Below are 13,885 nucleotides of genomic sequence, written 5' to 3' on the forward strand. Positions count from 1 at the left end.
AGGCGCTCGTGTCTACCTCTAACTTAAACGGCAGCGCGAACTCCGGGGCGGCGAGCACGGGAGCACTGCACAACAAGGCTTTGACGCTTTCAAATGCATGTTGACAATCTTGTGTCCAAACAAACTGTCTTGCCGAACTGAGCAAACTTGTCAGGGGAGCTAAGACTGAAGAAAAATTACGGCAAAAGCTACGGTAGTAGCCAGCCATTCCAATAAACCTACGCAACTCGCGTTTGGTCGTAGGTGCGGGAAAATTGGTAATGGCCATAATCTTTGCATTAACAGGCCGTACTTTACCCTGACCAACCTGCTTCCCTAAGTAGGTGACAGTTGCTTTCCCAAACTCGCATTTGGCAAGGTTGACAGTTAGTGAAGCAGATGTTAATCGGTCAAACACCATTTGGAGGAGTTGTACATGTTCTGTCCAAGTACTGGAATATACCACCAAATCATCCAGATACGCATTGCAGTTCGGAACACCGGATAAAACACAATTTACCAACCTTTGAAAGGTGGCCGGAGCATTTCTCATCCCAAAAGCCAAGACGTTGTACTGCAAAAAATCGTCAGGGGTCACAAATGCAGAGATTTCCAAAGCACGGGAAGTTAAGGGGACCTGCCAATAACCTTTCAACAGGTCGAGTTTACTTACATATCGAGCGGAGCCAATGTTGTCAATGCAGTCCTCCATCCTTGGGAGAGGGTAAGAGTCGGGTACAGTAACTGCATTGACCTTCCGAAAGTCCGTACAAAACCGAAGTGTTCCATCTGGCTTGGGCACCAACAAACACGGCGAACTCCAAGGACTTGAACTAGGGCGGGCCAACTGATTGTCCAAGAAATACTGTACCTCTTTTTTCATGGCCGCCTGTTTGGCAGCATTCACTCGATATCGGTGCTGCCAGATTGGGGCAGAGTTATTCACCTCTACGTCGTGCTGTATCACTGATGTTTGTGTAGGAGTGTCATTAAAGAGCATAGGATACTCTGTGATTAGTTTGACCATATCGGAACTATGTTCTTTTGGCAAATGGGTAAGGTGGGAAGACAGATCCGCTAGTACTTCTGAATTTAGTAGCTTAGCGCACTGCTGTGGTGCGTTACGGAGCAGCAGACCATCCTCATCCCCAGCCAGATCAGAAGTGACCACCAGGAACACTGAAGCTATAACCGAGACCGGTAAAACATTATCCTCCTCCAGTTTTGGAGTTTTGGTACATCTTTAACATGTTTACGTGACACATTCGGGACTGACGTCTACGGTCAGGAGTGCGAATGATATAGTCAGTATCACTTAACTTCTCTTCCACAGTGTAAGGACCTGAGAAGCGAGCAGACAGCGCAGAACCTTGAATAGGCAGCAAAACCAGCACCTGATCTCCGACACTAAAGGAGCGCACAACCGACTTCCGGTCATAACGCTTTTTCATAGCGCTCTGAGAAGTGGTAAGTGCTTCTTTTGCCATAGAGCAAGCCCGATGTAAGCGCTCTCGAAACTCACTTACATAGTCCAACATATTAGTGGACCTAACAGACGAGTCAGACATGATTTGTTCTTTAAGAACTTGCAGGGGCCCTCGTACTGTGTGACCGAAAACCAATTTGGCTGGGCTAAAGCCAAGTGACTCCTGCACAGTTTTTCTTAGGGCAAACAACGCAAAAGGCACTCCTTCGTCCCAGCTATTTCCAGTTTCCAGACAGTATTTTCGTAAAAAACTGATTTAAACGTCTGATGCCAGCGTTCGAGCGCACCTTGCGATTCGGGATGGTATGCGGAAGAGACCTTATGCTTTATTGCAAGGGAACTTAAAATCTGTTTAAATATCTTTGAGAGAAAGTTAGATCCCTGATCGGTCTGAAGCGTCTTAGGGAAGCCAAAGGTTGAAAAGAACTTGGTTAAAGCCTTCACCACTGCTTTGGCAGTAATGGCACGGAGAGGAATCGCCTCCGGAAATCATGTAGCTGTACACATGAGGGTAAGTATAAATTTATTTCCGCTTTTACTTTTCGGTAACGGACCCACACAATCCGCTATCACTTGAGTGAATGGTTCACCCATAACAGGGATAGGACATAGAGGAGCAGGAGGAATTACCTGGTTGGGTTTTCCTGTCACCTGACAACTATGGCAGGTTCTGCAATATTCCGTAACCGTGGTCTTTAATTTGGGCCAGAAAAAATGTTGCAAAACCCGGTTATACGTTTTGGTTATTCCTAGGTGACCAGACCAAGGGTTCTCGTGTGCCAACGATAACACCTGCTGGCGATACGGTGTGGGTACAACTATTTGAGTTACCACACCCCAATCCATGCCAGCGGCAACAGGTAATGACTATTTCCTCATCAACAGACCCTTTTCCACGAAATAAGCTACTGGCCTATCTTTCACAGCTTCAAGGGTGACAGCAGATTTAAAACACTGCTTGAGTGATGTATCCGTTTTCTGAGCGTCAATAAGCTGCTCGCGTGTGACTGGCAGCTTCATCGAAAGTATCTCCCTTGACAAGTGTTTCTCCTTCACCTTTTTGGGCGATCTCTCGGGTACCGGAACATCGCTAGCGAACGGAGTGGCTAAGATAGAGTCTGACAAATTCACCTGCTCGCCCCATTTTCGTGCTTGTGCTCGGGTAAGCACACATGCAGGGTAAATGTCAGGGGGAGTTTTCGAAACCTCTGGCGTAGCGTGTGTCTCAGGGTTTTTCACAACCTCTAGTACAGGCTACACTTTTCCACCGGCAATATCGTTCCCCATAATGAGGTCTATCCCTGGAACTGGTAAAGAAGAACGCACGGCTACTTTAAAACAGCCAGACATTAAATCCGTGTTAACTTGCACCTTATGCAACGGAACACTAATAAAACCCATCTCGATTCCTTGAACTATGATGTCCGCCCCACAGGAGGACGTATCTGACAAGGGCAAGACCCCCGCCAGTAAGAAGGACTGGGATGCCCCAGTGTCCCTTAAAATTCGAACTGCCTTTTGGACATTCGGTTCCCCAACCAGAGACACAAATCCTTCAAATACGAATGGCGCGTAGCCAACGCTACCTTCTTCACTGGTACTGGGAAGTTTATAAGATACTGCTCTAACCAACCCGGTAGGTTTTGGGGTACTGGTATTTTTATTTTTCAATAAATAGCAATCTGCTATTACATGACCCTTCTTGTGGCAGTAAAAACACTCCCGCTCTTCCTTAGAGCGTGTAGGGGGAGATTTAGGGGGTTTAACTGATGACGCAACCTCAGCTTCAGCAGTTTTTCCACGAGACGTCGCAAACACACCTTTATGTGTGAGGGTAAACTCATCGGCAAAGATTGCCGCCTCATTTAAGGACGTAACCTTTTGCTCATTCAAATATACTACACACCTCTCTGGCGTGCACTTCTTAAATTCTTCCAATAAAATTAATTCTCGGAGTGAATTACAGTCTGTGGATTTGCTAGCAGCACACCATTTATCGAACAGAGCTTCCTTCTCCCTAGCGAACTCAACAAAAGACTGAGTCGAGGTCTTTCGGTAGTCTCTGAACTTCTGCCTATAAGCCTCCGGCACCAACTCATAAGCACAGAGCACCACAGCCTTAACGACTTCATAATTTAAACTATCGGCAAGCGACAAGGTAGCCACTGCATCCTGCGCTTTACCGGTCAGTTTACACTGCAGCAAGGTGGTCCAAATGTCTTTTGGCCAGTTAAGTGCAGTAGCAAGGCGCTCAAAAGTGCTAAAATAGGTATCCACCTCCGTCTCCCGAAAAGGGGGAATAGCTATGTGCCTTCGCACGTCATAGTGCGTAGAAAGTGGCGCGGGCATAACTGAGGCTGGTAATGTAGCAGCTTGCACAGCGGCGCTCTCCAACTCCAATTTACGTATCTTCAATTTAGTCTCCGCCTCAATCTCCAGTGTCCTCATAGCTAATATATGCTCAAACTCAATTCTCTGAGCTCTTTCTATGGCCTCTCTGGCTTCCCGTTTCTCCCTGGCTTCTTGTTCTAGTTGCAGGCGGGCTAAACTAATTTTCAACCTCGCCCCAACCATCGACTCAGACGACGCCGACACCGGCGAGAGCCCTTCGAACCTCGGCAGAGTTACCGGCTGCGGCGGGGTAATCGGCAACGGCCTCTCCTTCTCCTCCGATCCGAAGGAAGCCGCAGCACCCTGCTCCAGCTCAGGTTGGACCGCAGGCAGGACAAAGATACCCAGCTCTACCAACTTATCCCATACCACAGACCGAATATTTCTTTTCAAAGACTGTGTTGTTACTGGGATGCCATAATGCTGTGCAATATGAATTAATTCTGCCTTACGACACTTGTCGAAACCAGAAACAGAAAGGTTTCTAATAAATGTTTCCACTTCAAACTCCGCGTGCTTGGTTTCAATGTTCTCCATTCTGAATACAGCAGTTTTTGTACAGCCTACGAAGCACACTCAATGGTTGACGATATTTACAAAACGCTCAATATCCCGGACGAGCCCCCATTTTTGTTACGTTCTCAGGCGTCCAGGGGTAGGAGGGAGTACGCAACAAAATTATAATTAAATTAAAATGACCGGGAGGATGTATTTGAGCGCTATTGGAGTGAAAATGATCGAACAAACCAGGTTTGAGGTACAATAAGTGTATTTACAAAAATTTACAGTGGCGGTGCTATTTACAGTTTTCAAACAAAAACTCACAAGACAAAGACACATCGGGTACGAGGCCAAGGGACCTGGGTGTTGCCAAATCAATTAAATTAACAAAACCAAAGAGAGCTAAAACAAAATACATACTAACTGTTCACTGAACAAAATAATATATCTCTACTCTATAATCAAAAGTACATAGGTGGCAATCACCCCTTTCCTAAGGTGTCTAAACAATGGTTCACCCTACGTGCAGCAACAGTGTATAGAGGCCTCTGTCTTACCTGCCCCGGGGCCTACACACGGACAACCACATTCACAGGAGTAGGAGAACGGAGGAACACACATGCACACAACAGGGTTATCAAGTGAATGAATAGCCAAGTCAAGCATCGCCCCCTATAGGGCAGCCAACACAGTTTATATAAGCAGAGGGATGTGATTGGTGGAGGCGGGACCAGGGCAATGATGATGGACAGCAGGGACAGCGAATGGAAATGGTTGATGGCTTCATCTGTAGAGTTTAAGGGGGGGAAACAGACAGACATACATACGTGGAACGTAGCAGTTCCCCCTGTTCCTCGTTTTCTCTGCCTTTTAGTTGCCTCCTCTGGTTATTTAAGCTCCCCTTTGTTTGGTTACTCTGCATTAAAAAGTCTCCCTTAACTCACACATAGATTATACACCAATGAGCCACAACATTAAAACCACCTGCCTCAACCAGTTTATGTCATGATTAAAAATGTGTACAAGCACTTACTATTTAATTATATGGTATGAATATTTTTACCTGTCTGTCAGAACTGAATGTTTTACACAGAGGTTTTAGTCATATTTGACTGTCTGGAGAATTGAAAATGTTGTCATTTAAAACAATACCTTCAGCTCCAGAGCGGCCTCTTCCACTGGACAGACCGGGTGGTTTCTGTGTTTTTTTTAAGTCTGACAGACGAAACAGAGAGGCTCTTTGTCATGTTCACAGAATAAAATAAGTTTCTCTCCATGAAGACTACAGCGAGCCTCAGTCTTGTCTGTAGTTTCTCTCTCAGTCTTCTGCTTTAAGTAAGACTCCACAATGTTTTTTAAGGCCAGGTTTGCAGGAGGTTCACCCATAGAGGCCTTTGTCCTGCAGATGGGGCACTCTCGAGAGCTCTTCTGTTCCCACCACTGCTGCAGACACACTCTACAGAAGCTGTGGCTGCATTTCAGAACAACAGGCTCTTTAAAAATCTCACAACATATAGAGCAACACAGATCGTCCTCAGGAAACAAAGCTTTAGTCTCCATGTTACAGTCTCTCAGTCTCTCGGTCTGATACTTTCACTTTCACATTTGCTGAACCTTTACAGAACACATCCTGTCTTCAAAACATCCACTTAAGAACAGGAACCAGCCTGCTGATCAGGCTTGTAGTTCTCCTTCACTTTGCTTGTTAAATGATAAATACAATTGACAAAAATCTGTTTTAATCACTAAGAAGAGGTGGAGATTTCCCATGATTTTTCACGAGTATCAATGCAACAATTAATTAGTAAAAAACCATCAGATATAGCTAGCGCTCACCAATGAAGCAGTTTAGTTCAGTGAGTGCCTTATGTATTTATTTTTATTTGCATTCCGAATTTGCAGGCTCCAGCCTGTCTTTCTCACCGCAAAAGCATTGCGGGACCTGACATACAAAACTCATCTCTCATGCAAATAACATAATTGCATCTGTAGGGGTCCTCACAAGGGCTCCAAAATATGTAGGGGTCCTCGCACAGGGCTCCAAAATATGTAGGGGTCCTCGCACGGGCCGCCAAATAACGTAGGGATTTTACTCTCTACGAAACCGGGGCGCCAGTTAATGTTATGTAGCAGTATAACTGCAAAAAGTAATCAGTCTCATAAAATTACTGTTATCAGAAATATCCAACCACAAATTTAGTATTTCAATTAATAATTAAAATAACCAATATTAATGATTGAACACACCGATAACCTAAAGGTTGGAAGTTCTTCGAAAGACTTCTTTAACTTGGCTCTCATGTCTTTGTGATTCCAAAGCGGACACCAGGGTTTACAGTTTTTTACAATCGTTTTCACACTTGTCTCAATGTCCACTTTTTCAAAACACTTAACACATTCACCATATCATTAGACTATGTGAACTAAACTGTGGATATTTTTGCATTGCTTTCATACTAAAGGCATTCAATCACCACTTCTTCCAAAATTCATGAATACCTCTCTCAGTCAATGTTCACTACCAGCAAAAGTTTGTCCAAATACAGCAAATTTTGCAGACATTTAGATACTCTGTTCAAAACAGTTAACTTTCAGTTGAAAACTCAATAAAATTCTGATCATTGTGAAAGGAAATATGCTGCATTTTGGCAGAAAAATGAAACTGTATGCTTGAAATACGTAAGACAGATCATTCTGATTTGAGCAGAAAGTTTATTCAGTTTATTCAATTTTTTTGTTTGCAGCCTTGTTACCATCTGTGCAAAAGTGATCATACTTGCATTGAAATGTGCACGTATATAGGGTAAATATAGATGTAGTTGTTACTGAAGAGATTTTTCCGCTATTACTGCTGTATATGTACTGTTGAACACCTGGCTGTCATTTCAGTGAACAACCTACCCAGGTGTTTGTTGTTTGTGCCCCGTTACCACATATACAAAAGGGGCCACCTTTGGATTGGCATTTGCATTCTTTAGCCTCGGTGGGGAAAATGGATGCAGCCAGAGGTAGAGGAAGAAGACATCGTGGAAGAGCAAGAACAGTTGTGTCTGATGAAATCAGAGCCACAGTCATTGATCATGTAGTAAATCATGGTCTGTCCCTGTGGGAATCAGGTTGAGGGTTCAACCAAACTTGCCTAGATCCACAGTGGCTTCAATAGTGAGGATTTTCAGGCAAACCAACAGGTACTATACAGTATTTACAGCATTCTGACTGAAGGAGTTCAATTGATGTGTATATTACAGCAGTACTGTGATTTGAGAAGTCTCCAGAAAAAGCAGATGTATCAGTGCACATTTGTCTTTGACTCACTACAGGACCCAGAGGTTACCTCACACAGTCACACAGGGGGAAGGGGAAGAATGTTTACACCTCAACAGGAGGATACAATAGTTGGGATGGTCATTGTCAACAACAGCATCAGGCTAAGAGAAATACGCAACAACATAATCGCAGACAAGAACATATTTCCAAACATTGACAGTGTAAGCACTACAACCATTTCAAGAGTGCTACAGAAACATCAGATCAGGATGAAACAGTTGTACACTGTCCCCTTTGACAGGAACTCTGAGGGTGTCAAGGAACTCAGGTACCAATATGAAGTTTATGAAGGTATATGTGAAGGTTTAGGACCACCACCCACATGAACAGATGTCACTTCTAGATGCAATGGCTGCTGGGTGTATGGACATAACAGTGGAACACATCCAGGGCTGGATAAGGCACGCAAAAAGATGTTTTCCTCGGTGTATAGCAAGAGATTACATTCGGAGTGATGTTGATGAAAATCTATAGCCAAATGCAGAGGACAGGATGGATGGGCCAGGCCAACAGTAGACTTCTGATACTGATAGGCAGACAATATATGTGCAAATTACTGTATATAGTGGAAATATTGCTATTTGGTATGTATTTGTTATTGATTGTAATGTATTTTGAGTAATTGATTGTTTTGTATTTTTCTTTTCTGAATTACAGTATATTGCACTGTGAGAATAAATGTCAAAATACTGTAAACCCTCTGAAGAATACTGTTGCTTTTGTGATTTGTTTCTTTATCATATATTGTTTTACATTACACAGTAAAAAATGTTATTCTGGGTTTCCAATATAGTAAAACATTCATTCATTTACAGTTTACTGTAAATTTACCACACTCAGTCATGACATCTATTATGAGAGGCAAACCAACAGATCAAACGTTTCTTTTGCTGCTTGGCTTGAAATATTTGTGGATGCAAAAATAGAGGAAAGGGAAACACATAATATATGTATTTAGCAATGCTCCAAGTTGTTTGTGTTTTGCAGTTCATTGAACATTGAGTGACAAAGTAGTCTTATGGGAGAAAGCATATGCTATAGTTATGGCAGCATGAGTCACTTTTGGGTGAAATATTAAGTGTTTTGGTGGTTGAAGTGCATTTTGCACCAAAGGTTAACTGATGTGCTCAAGTGCGTGTTTCAAAAGCACACTGTGTGAAGAGTTTTGAAAAAGTGGACATGGTATTGAGACAAGTGTGAAAACGATTGTAAAAAACTGTAATAAAATATATTTATTAAACAACGTACAAACACAGAACAGATGAACTAACGGGAATTAGTAGGGGAAGTTAGGGTGTGTGTGTGTGTGGGCGCGAGCAAGCGCGCGTGTCGCTTGAACAAAGTTAAGGTGAAAGTGGGAGTAGTGGGAGTTCTGGGTGTGGTAATGAGTTAGAGTTAGCTGTGAGAAGGGACTACTCGCGTAGTTTTACTCTATATATGCGCAAAAGACGGCGAATCAATTCACGTACATATATATGTAGCTAACCAAACACATTACAATGGTAGGATGGTAAATATTGAAACACCGATTCACAAAAACAGTTAGACTAAACTAAACACTGGCTATGCCTGAATGTTTGTTGTCTTCCTGAGTCCATACGCATTGCTGGATCCAAAAGACGTGTTGTCCTTGTAGAAGCGGCGAAGGTAATGTGAATGTACTGGAAAGGTGCGCAGGCTGGGGCGTCTTAGCCGCGCGTTGTCCTCTGGTCCACTCGGTTGCTGGAAGGATGTTCGCTTCAGTTGTTCTTTGGTGAGCTTTGCAGGGGTAAACTGATGTAGCGTTCCGCGTACACCAGTTTCCACTCACTATAGGCCACAAAGTTACCGCGAGGTAACTGGGTGTGTCCGTAGGCCTGGTAGTGCGCTGTGCAGCATTCAGCCTCTGTCCGAGTCTCGGAGCAGATGAGCTGAAGCGACTGGCCAAAAAGGGTGCGAGAAGAAGCAGAAGAGACAGAAGAGAGATCCCAAGAACGTGTCTTGCTCTTATACGGGACCGTTTATTGCTCCCGCCATTATGGGATTAGCTGAACGAAGTTAGACGTCATTTGTGGTGGACGTCGCAGAATTTTCCTGTGGGAATGTGGAAGTTGTAGTCCCTACACATCATATATTTTTATTTTAATAGGGACGAGTGAGGACCAAGTCGGAGCCACATACAGAGGAGGAGAGGAGAGGGGGAGAGGAGGGGAGGAGCGGAGGAGGAAAGGAGAGGGGGAGAGGAGGGGAGGAGAGGGGGAGAGGAGGAGAGGAGAGGGGGAGAGGAGGGGAGGAGAGGAGACAAGGAGAGGAGGGGAGGGGAGAGGAGAGGAGGAGAGGGGGGGAGGAGAGGAGAGGGGGAGAGGAGGGGAAGAGAGGAGGTGAGGAGAGGAGGAGAGGAGGAGGGGGAGGAGGAGAGGGGGAGAGCAGGGGAGGAGAGGAGAGAAGGAGAGGTGGGGAGGAGAGAGGAGGGGAGAGGAGAGGAGGAGAGGGGAGGAGAGCAGGAGAGGAGAGGGGGAGAGGAGGAGAGGGGGAGAGGAGGAGAGGAGAGAAGGAGAGGAGGAGGATAGAGGAGAGCAGGAGAGGAGAGGAGGAGGAGAGGGGAGAGGAAGGGAGGGGAGAGGAGAGGATGAGAGGGCAGGAGAAGGGGAGAGGAGGAGAGAGGAGAGAAGGGGGAGAGGAGGAGAGGGGAGGGGAGAGGAGAGGAGGAGAGAGGAGGGGAGGGGGAGAGGAGGAGAGGGGAGGGGAGAGGAGAGGAGGAGAGGTGGAGAGGAGAGGAAAAGAGGTGAGGAGAGGAGGAGAGGGGAGAGGAGGAGAAGAGGAGAGGGGGAGAGAGGGGAGGAGAGAGGAGAGGAGGAGGGGAGAGGGGGGATAGGGAGGGGAGAGGAGGAGAGAGGAGGAGAAGAGGAGAGGGGGGAGAGGCGAGTTATAATTTGAATAACTGAGCCCACACAGCCTTTCATCCCTAAGCACACAAGGTTATCACCCAGGAAACATATTTCCCCAAGCACCAGTTAAACAAGTGAGACCAGCACTGATATTCAATTTACCCAGTCAACCTGAACCTATAAATATTGCAGCCAGATCCACAGATTCCACTGCCCAATCCAATCCAATCCCATTCCAGCAGTTTGAGAGTGTAAGAGCTGGTTGGGTGGAGTTCTGTATTCTAAGAGGATTGTTATGTGTCTGCCATTTACATTTTTCACCCACTGGATGGGTAGGTTTAATAATCAGGCTTGAGGCCTAGAGGAGCTCTAAAATTCAGGAGCGGTCATCTTGGCATTCATGAAAATGAAAATGAAAATTTGGTTTAATAATGAATTGAGGAAGGTATTTACATAAAGTATGTATAGCCATACAGTATAACACACAATAGGAATGATCAGGGGCAGCACAAACACATACAGTATAACACACATAGGAAAGATCAGGGGCAGCACAAACACATACAGTATAACACAGGATAGGAATGATCAGGGGCAGCACAAACACATACAGTATAACAAACGATAGGAATGATCAGGGTCAGCACAAACACATACAGTATAACACACATAGGAATGATCATGGGCAGCACAAACACATACAGTATAACACACGATAGGAATGATCAGGGTCAGCACAAACACCTACAGTATAACACACATAGGAATGATCAGGGGCAGCACAAACACATACAGTATAACACACGATAGGAATGATCAGGGTCAGCACAAACACATACAGTATAACACACATAGGAATGATCAGGGGCAGCACAAACACATACAGTATAACACACATAGGAATGATCAGGGGCAGCACAAACACATACAGTATAACACACATAGGAATGATCAGGGGCAGCACAAACACATACAGTATAACACAGGATAGGAATGATCAGGGGCAGCACAAACACATACAGTATAACACACATAGGAATGATCAGGGTCAGCACAAACACATACAGTATAACACACATAGGAATGATCACGGGCAGCACAAACACATACAGTATAACACACGATAGGAATGATCAGGGACAGCACAAACACATACAGTATAACACACATAGGAATGATCAGGGGCAGCACAAACACATACAGTATAACACACATAGGAATGATCAGGGGCAGCACAAACACATACAGTATAACACACATAGGAATGATCAGGGGCAGCACAAACACATACAGTATAACACACATAGGAATGATCAGGGGCAGCACAAACACATACAGAATGAGCAGTAATAGGTGGCCATATAGCAATATGAGATAATATTTACATTTACTGTATTTACAGTTAAATACAACACAGGCACTTCCATTTCCTATGTGTTTATTAACTGCTGCAAGAATTACAGTTTTTATAATCGTTTTCACTCTTGTCTCAATGTCCACTTTTTCAAAACACTTAACACATTCACCATATCATTAGACTATGTGGACTAAACTCTGGATATTTTTGCATTGCTTTCATACTAAAGGCATTCAATCACCACTTCTTCCAAAATTCATGAATACCTCTCTCAGTCAGTGTTCACTACCAGCAAATGTTTGTACAAATACAGCAAATTTTGCAGACATTTAGATACTCTGTTCAACAGTTAACTTTCAGTTCAAAACCCAATACAATTCTGATCATTGTGGAAGGAAATATGCTGCATTTTGGCAGAAAAATGAAACTATATTCTTGAAATACGTAAGACAGATCATTCTGATTTGATCAGAAAGTTTATTCAGTTTATTCTTTTTTTTTGTTTGCAGCCTTGTTACCATCTATACAAAAGTGATCATACTTGCATTGAAATGTGCATGTATATAGGGTAAATATAGATGTAGTTGTCACTGAAGAGATTTTTCCACTATTACTGCTGTATATGTACTGTTGAAACACCTGGCTGTCATTTCAGTGAACAACCTACCACATATACAAAAGTGGCCACCTTTGGATTGGCATTTGCATTCTTTAGCCTTGGTGGGGAAAATGGATGCAGCCAGAGGTAGAGGAAGAAGACATCGTGGAAGAGCAAGAACAGTTGTGTCTGATGAAATCAGAGCCACAGTCATTGATCATGTAGTAAATCATGGTCTGTCCCTGTGGGAATCAGGTTGAGGGTTCAACCAAACTTGCCTAGATCCACAGTGGCTTCAATAGTGAGGATTTTCAGGCAAACCAACAGGTACTATACAGTATTTACAGCATTCTGACTGAAGGAGTTCAATTGATGTGTATATTACAGCAGTACTGTGATTTGAGAAGTCTCCAGAAAAAGCAGATGTATCAGTGCACATTTGTCTTTGACTCACTACAGGACCCAGAGGTTACCTCACACAGTCACACAGGGGGAAGGGGAAGAATGTTTACGCCTCAACAGGAGGATACAATAGTTGGGATGGTAATTGTCAACAACAGCATCAGGCTAAGAGAAATACGCAACAACATAATCGCAGACAAGAAAATATTTCCAAACATTGACAGTGTAAGCACTACAACCATTTCAAGAGTGCTACAGAAACATCAGATCAGGATGAAACAGTTGTACACTGTCCCCTTTGACAGGAACTCTGAGGGTGTCAAGGAACTCAGGTACCAATATGAAGTTTATGAAGGTATATGTGAAGGTTTAGGACCACCACCCACATGAACAGATGTCACTTCTAGATGCAATGGCTGCTGGGTGTATGGACATAACAGTGGAACACATCCAAGGCTGGATAAGGCACGCAAAAATAAGTTTTCTTCGGTGTATAGCAAGAGATAACATTCAGAGTGATGTTGATGAAAATCTATAGCCAAATGCAGAGGACAGGATGGATGGGCCAGGCCAACAGTAGACTTCTGATACTGATAGGCAGACAATATGTGTGAATTACTGTATATAGTGGAAATATTGCTATTTGGTATGTATTTGTTATTGATTGGAATGTATTTTGAGTAATTGATTGTATTGTATTTTGAGTAATTGATTGTATTGTATTTTGAGTAATTGATTTTATTGTATTTTTCTTTTCTGAATTACAGTATATTGCACAGTGAGAACAAACGTGTAATACTGTAAACCCTCTGAAGAATACTGTTGCTTTTGTGATTTGTTTCTTTATCATTTATTGTTTTACATTACACAGTAAAAGTTGTTATTCTGGGTTTCCAATATAGTAAAACATTCATTCATTTACAGTTTACTGTAAATTTCCCACACTCAGTTATGACATCTATTATGAGGCAAACCAA

This window comes from Conger conger, chromosome 6, assembly GCF_963514075.1.
Source record: "Conger conger chromosome 6, fConCon1.1, whole genome shotgun sequence".
NCBI classification, from domain to species: domain Eukaryota; kingdom Metazoa; phylum Chordata; class Actinopteri; order Anguilliformes; family Congridae; genus Conger; species Conger conger.